This window comes from Notothenia rossii (genome assembly GCF_949606895.1).
Source record: "Notothenia rossii genome assembly, chromosome: 2".
NCBI lineage: Eukaryota > Metazoa > Chordata > Actinopteri > Perciformes > Nototheniidae > Notothenia > Notothenia rossii.
The window spans coordinates 325,462-332,961 of record NC_136904.1 but is presented as its reverse complement, the minus strand read 5'-3'; positions in this window follow the sequence as shown (position 1 = coordinate 332,961).

Sequence of the window (7,500 nt, the reverse complement as noted above, 5' to 3'; positions counted from 1 at the left end):
TATTAGTGTAGGACACTTACGTATAACATCTGAAGATATTTAGTTTAGTAGTTTTATTCATGTTTAAAGGATATTGCTAAACTACTTCTCATGTTTTACTTCTACACATTAATATCTGATTTGTAAAACATCACAGACAGAAAGGTATATCCGTCATTTAATGGTAAGCTATTTAAATTGTGATTCCATAGATGTGTCTCCCATCACCCAAACCCCTGACTATTCTCTCAACTCAGTATTTACATTCTTATATTCAAAGAAAATCAGTAATATCTTTAAAAACTACAAGTCCCTTTCTATCAGCTGTGCACCTTTATGGTGTAAATACAGCCTATCTACTGATTGGATCAAATATAAAAGTCAGCCAAATTAGTGTTGATCCTGCGAGGAGACGTATTGTGTGAAGAGAAATGTAAGATGTTGTTTAATTGTTGATATATTTATGATCCACGTCACGTTTTCAGTTTCGGAGGCAGTTCCTCCTGTTTGTCTAGAAGTCTTCTCATCAGGGCTCTATAAATAAAGAACTACGGCAGATGTGTAATATGTAATGCAGCCGAACCGTGTATTACAATGCCGTTATGTGATGACCTCCAAAGAGAAAAGAAAGCACACTCGGAATAAAGTATATATTTTTTTTATGTTTTCGTATATCGTATCGCTTTAACAACATATCCCAACATGCATTGCGGCTAAAACATCCAATCAATGTCACAATGTTCAGTGGGTTTGTGGTGTGGATCGCTCGAAATGTCCCTTATAGGCCTCGGTCTGTTTCCGGTGACTTTATTTACGGCTAAAAAGCCCGAGATTATAGAATTAAACGAATGAATAAAAACAAGGATAACTGTGTGTTATTGCTGAGTAAATATCAGTGTGTTATTTAGAAAAGAATAACAAATTAGAAGGAAAAGATTTTCAAAAATACAGATTTCAGTATTTTGAGACTCGAAGCCATTTATTTTCCTCACAGACGACAAAAAAGTCCAACATTATACGATTTAAAATAAAAACAAATTAATAAAAAGATAAAACACTGGCATGCAATTTACGTTGGAATAAATAGAATGGTTTTGAAAAATAGATGAGAGTGAAATCTACGTCACTTTACAGCCCCGCCCACTTTTGGGGAAACCAAACACAGCAGCTTTTTGGCATGTTGAAACTATTATGTTCTGCCTCGCTCATGAGAGCAGCTCGAGAAATGACAGCCTCGCCTACTGATTTTAATTCAACCATATATCGAGCCCGATTGTCGATTTCAAATGTGTGCTCTAAAATGATATTTATAAATGACTATTATCATTATTATAAGCAAGACAATAAATGGCAAAGATATGTACGTATTTGAGAAACGTTCATAAGAAACGTAACGTGGGAGAAAATAGGTTTCTATCTAAACGTAATGGAGAATGCAGTTTAGTTCTGTGGGAACGTGATGTTTAGGAGACAGGGCTGCGCAGCGGGTAGCATTCGCTCGCGATCTCAAGTCGTCTACATACAACATACGTTTAGGGAGCTATACAGAAACCTATGGACATCCAGGAAAGCTGAACATGTACGCTAAGGGCCGCCCCCCCTTGCGTTGGTAAAGAAGAAGAGAAGCTAAAAACAGATAGAAGAGAAGAGAAGCTAAAAACAGATAGAAGAGAAGCTAAAAACAGATAGAAGAGAAGAGAAGCTAAAAACAGATAGAAGAGAAGAGAAGCTAAAAACAGATAGAAGAGAAAAGAAGCTAAAAACAGATAGAAGAGAAGCTAAAAACAGATAGAAAGAAGAACAGAACATATTATTTATGAATGTATTAATAGTCAGATGAATTTGAGGAGGCAGTATATTATATATTATATATTATATTATATTATATATTATATTATATATTATATTATATTATATTATATATTATATTATATTATATATTATATTATATTATATATTATATTATATATTATATATATTATATTATATATTATATATATTATATATAATATATAATATATATAGGGAGTATATTATATTATATTATATATTATATTATATTATATATTATATTATAGTATATTATATATAATATATAATATATTATATATATAGGGAGTATATTAGTGTCGTTGTTCACACAGCTGTCTTTCCTGCATACAGCAGTTTAGACTGTATTTCATTCAGCCTCTCATTGGACCTCATGGCCTCTGTGCACTGTGTGTGTGTGTGTGTGTGTGTGTGTGTGTGTGTGTGTGTGTGTGTGTGTGTCCTGGGACCTTTGAGCAACTCTTCAGCAGTGTGGCGTTCTCGTGTCTCTCCTCTTTTTGGGGAGTAAAGAGTTTCCACAGGGTCTCTGGGGGGGGGGGGGGGGGGGTACTGATACTGACGGGGTGGTCAGAGGTCAGACTGGGAGAAACTACTGCTGCGCTCTGATTGGCTCACAGATAACCTTTTCCAATCCAGTTTTCAGTGCAGGCAAAATACTGATCAAGCTCATTCAGTTTCAGTTTACGATGTATCTCGTCTGAGCCCGTCGCTCGCACTGCTGCAAATTCTAACTCTCAGTTTCATGGCTTTTATTTTACGCGTGGGCCCCAACTTGTCCCGGGGCAGCTCTGTGTATTTAGGTAGCAGGTTTTATCTGAAAACGTTTAAAAGTTGCTTGTTTTGCTTTAAAAACGTGTTTGAGTTGCAGTTTGTGGTTGGACCGCTCTAAGAACCTTTTAAAGTTGCAGGTTTTAGATTTTGTTCCTCCAGAAAAAGTATTTTATCATTCAGTTTGACAGTTTTCCATATTTCCATTTTGAGTCGTGTTTGAGTCGCAGGTTTTAGTTTAATTGGTTTTCACTAAAATCCCGTTTGAAGTTGCAGAAGTCGGACGGCACGCAAAAAGAGAGAGAGATCCAGAGAGTTTTCCTCTGAAGTCAAGTTGAGATCAGATCAGATCAGATATGGACTAGAAATAAACAATCCAAATTGTAAACATCTCAAATAAGAATAAAATAGCATTAAAAAAGTAGAAAATAAACTTGTTGAAATACAAATGTACAGTAAACAACATATCAAACAGGATATTATACATTAATTGTGTAAGGACATTTCTCTCCCAGCTCCTGTTTCAGTTTGCTGGGTTTTAGTTGATTTTCTCTGTGTTTTGAGTTTCAGTTCGACAGTTTTTCATTATGAGTCGTGTTTGTTTCAGGTTTTAGTTTCCCTGCAGCCTCAGCCTGGGTTCAGGTTTCTGGCAGAAGTTCAGTTTTCTGCAGGTTTCTGGCAGAAGTTCAGGTTTCTGGCAGCAGTTCAGGTTTCTGGCAGCAGTTCAGGTTTCTGGCAGCAGTTTGAGAGTTGCTCAACACTCGTCCCTCTGCAGATCACAAATTAAACCTCAGATTCTGAGATAAGACTTTCTGATGTTCTGATATATGCAGACTGTCTGACCTTTGTCACCATAAACCAGCTCTAAAACCGTCTGGAACATCAGGACGGAGCTGTCGGCCAATCAGACGCCAGCAGAGAACATCCAGTCATCGGGACGGAGCTGTCGGCCAATCAGACGCCAGCAGGGGGCGTGGCCACAGGCACAGGGAGAGGTCTACTGATATCATTTCATACAGGTGTTAGATCTAACTGTTGAATCAATAACCTGGGAGTTTTTTGTGAAATATATGATTAGTTTCCTTTTTTTTAAATGTATTTAATTGAATTAAACATATTTAAGCGTCTTTGAGATTTAGGAAAAGTGCTATAAATCCCATGATTATTAATATTATTATCATTAAAGGCAGACACGCTGCAGTCAGACACGCTGCAGTCAGACACGTGTGTAGTCAGACACGCTGCAGTCAGACACGCTGCAGTCAGACACGTGTGCAGTCAGACACGCTGCAGTCAGACACGCTGCAGTCAGACACGTGTGCAGTCAGACACGTGTGCATTTAGACGTGTGTAGTCAGACACGCTGCAGTCAGACACGTGTGCAGTCAGACATGCTGCAGTCAGACACGCTGCAGTCAGACACGTGTGCAGTCAGACATGCTGCAGTCAGACATGCTGCAGTCAGACATGCTGCAGTCAGACACGCTGCAGTCAGACACGCTGCAGTCAGACACGCTGCAGTCAGACATGCTGCAGTCAGACATGCTGCAGTCAGACACGCTGCATTCAGACACGTGTGCAGTCAGACACGTGTGCAGTCAGACACGCTGCAGTCAGACACGGTGCAGTCAGACACGTGTGCAGTCAGACACGCTGCAGTCAGACACGCTGCAGTCAGACACGCTGCAGTCAGACACACTGCAGTCAGACACGTCTGCAGTCAGACATGCTGCAGTCAGACACGCTGCAGTCAGACACACTGCAGTCAGACACGTCTGCAGTCAGACATACTGCAGTCAGACACGCTGCAGTCAGGCACGCTGCAGTCAGACACGTGTGCAGTCAGATATGCTGCAGTCAGACATGCTGCAGTCAGACACGCTGCAGTCAGACATGCTGCAGTCAGACACATGTGCAGTCAGACACGCTGCAGTCAGACACGCTGCAGTCAGACACGCTGCAGTCAGACATGCTGCAGTCAGACACGTGTGCAGTCAGACATGCTGCAGTCAGACATGTGCAGTCAGACACGCTGAAGTTAGACACGTGTGCAGTCAGATATGCTGCAGTCCGACACGTGTGCAGTCAGACATGCTGCAGTCAGACACATGTGCAGTCAGACACGTGTGCAGTCAGACACGCTGCAGTCAGACACGCGTGCAGCCAGACACGCTGCAGTCAGACACGCTGCAGTCAGGCACGCTGCAGTCAGACACGTGTGCAGCCAGACACATGTGCAGTCAGACACGCTGCAGTCAGACACGCTGCAGTCAGACGTGTGTGCAGATGCAAAAGCTGGCGAATAAATACAAATGAAATGATAAACATATTAAAGGAAACTTAATTTTCTCAGACTCCAAGAAAACATGTAAAGTCTTTACTATGAAAATAACCGGTTAGCAGTTTGAAGCTGCGCTGGATTTGAACATGTTTTGTTGCACATTTCAAAATAAAAGCTTAAGATTTAACTTCCGGACTGCAGAGAGGAAGTTCTCTCCTCAGTTAGAGCTCCTCCAGAGAGCCTCCTCTCTCCTCTCTCCTCTCTCCTCTCTCCTCGGTTAGAGCTCCTCCAGAGAGCCTCCTCTCTCCTCTCTCCTCTCTCCTCTCTCCTCGATTAGAGCTCCTCCAGAGAGCCTCCTCTCTCCTCTCTGCTCTCTCCTCTCTCCTCGGTTAGAGCTCCTCCAGAGAGCCTCCTCTCTCCTCTCCTCTCTCCTCTCTCCTTGGTTAGAGCTCCTCCAGAGAGCCTCCTCTCTCCTCTCTCCTCGGTTAGAGCTCCTCCAGAGAGCCTCCTCTCTCCTCTCTCCTCGGTTAGAGCTCTTCCAGAGAGCCTCCTCTCTCCTCTCTCCTCTCCTCTCTCCTCTCTCCTCGGTTAGAGCTCCTCCAGAGAGCCTCCTCTCTCCTTGGTTAGAGCTCCTCCAGAGAACCTCCTCTCTCCTCTCTCCTTGGTTAGAGCTCCTCCAGAGAGCCTCCTCTCTCCTCTCTCCTTGGTTAGAGCTCCTCCAGAGAGCCTGTCCTCTCCTCTCTCCTCTCTCCTCGGTTAGAGCTCCTCCAGAGAGCCTCCTCTCTCCTCTCTCCTCTCTCCTCTCTCCTCGGTTAGAGCTCCTCCAGAGAGCCTCCTCTCTCCTCTCTCCTCTCTCCTCGGTTAGAGCTCCTCCAGAGAGCCTCTGCTCTCCTCTCTCCTCTCTCCTCTCTCCTCGGTTAGAGCTCCTGCAGAGAGCCTCCTCTCTCCTCTCTCCTCTCTCCTCGGTTAGAGCTCCTGCAGAGAGCCTCCTCTCTCCTCTCTCCTCTCTCCTCTCTCCTCTCTCCTCGGTTATAGCTCCTCCAGAGAGCCTCCTTGACGCTCGATCCTCGGTCCTCGAAGTGCATTTAGAGAAAGGAGATGTCCTTCACATGGCGCGCTGAAATACATTTCCGGGTCACTACCGGAGGAGCGAGGAGTCGAGGAGTCGAGGAGGAGGATTTGATGAAATGAGAAAGGGCCCAGGTCTTCTTCGCTGCTTTTGATGTATTTTACTGCAGAGGTAAAGTGCCACTGTGCCACTGAGCCACTGAGCCACTGAGCCACTGCGCCACTGAGCCACTGAGCCCCTGAGCCACTGAGCCACTGAGCCACTGAGCCACTGAGCCACTGAGCCACTGAGCCACTGAGCCACTGAGCCACTGAGCCCCTGAGCCACTGAGCCACTGCGCCACTGAGCCACTGAGCCACTGAGCCCCTGAGCCACTGAGCCACTGAGCCACTGAGCCACTGCGCCACTGAGCCACTGAGCCACTGAGCCACTGAGCCACTGAGCCCCTGAGCCACTGAGCCCCTGAGCCACTGAGCCACTGAGCCCCTGAGCCACTGAGCCACTGAGCCACTGAGCCACTGCGCCACTGAGCCACTGAGCCACTGAGCCACTGAGCCACTGAGCCACTGAGCCACTGAGCCACTGCGCCACTGAGCCACTGAGCCACTGAGCCACTGTGCCACTGAGCCACTGAGCCACTGAGCCACTGAGCCACTGAGCCACTGCGCCACTGAGCCACTGAGCCACTGAGCCACTGAGCCACTGAGCCACTGAGCCACTGAGCCACTGAGCCACTGAGCTACTGAGCCACTGAGCCACAGCGCCACTTACAGACCAAGCATATGTACTACAGCGTCTCCAGCGCTCCCGAGCGGTCTCGTGTGAACGGAATACCTTTTGATATCGTATTCGGTTCGTTTGCGTTTCGTATGCGTTTGCGTGTAAATGGGGTCTAAGAGGATCATGATGAGGAGACCATTCATTATCCTTCCTTTAATTCCAGTTTCCAGAGTAAAGCACTTCCTCTCTTCCTCTCTTCTCTCTTCTCTTGCGACGATGTGATGAACTGATCCGCTGTCAACCTGATTTATTCCTCAGGATTATCTGCAGATGATTTAATCATGAATTATGAGAAGCAGGAGAATTAGACTCATTACTGGCAGACAGTAAATCAGAAGAGATTTGATTCCAGGAGACATCAATCATCAGAACTGAGAGAGAAGCTCTGATTGACCTCTGCTGCTCGTTAGCGCTCCTTAACGAGCAGCCAATCACAGTGTGGTATTAGCTTCAGCTTCCCCTCTGCTCGGAGGGTGAGGTTTAGCATCAATGTTTACTTTCCACACTGCAAACATCTTTCCTGTGAGATACGTTGGTTTTTCTTAATGCTTTGTTACCCTGTGTCGCATTGTGCTTTACATACGCTACACAAAACATACACTAAGAAGATATGAGAAGATGTGCAGAAAGAAACGTGTGACACAAGAACAAACTGATATGACCTTAAAACATACTCTCACACACACAAACACACACATACACATACACATACACACACCACACACACACACACACACACACACACACACACACACACACACACACACACACACACACACATACACATACACAC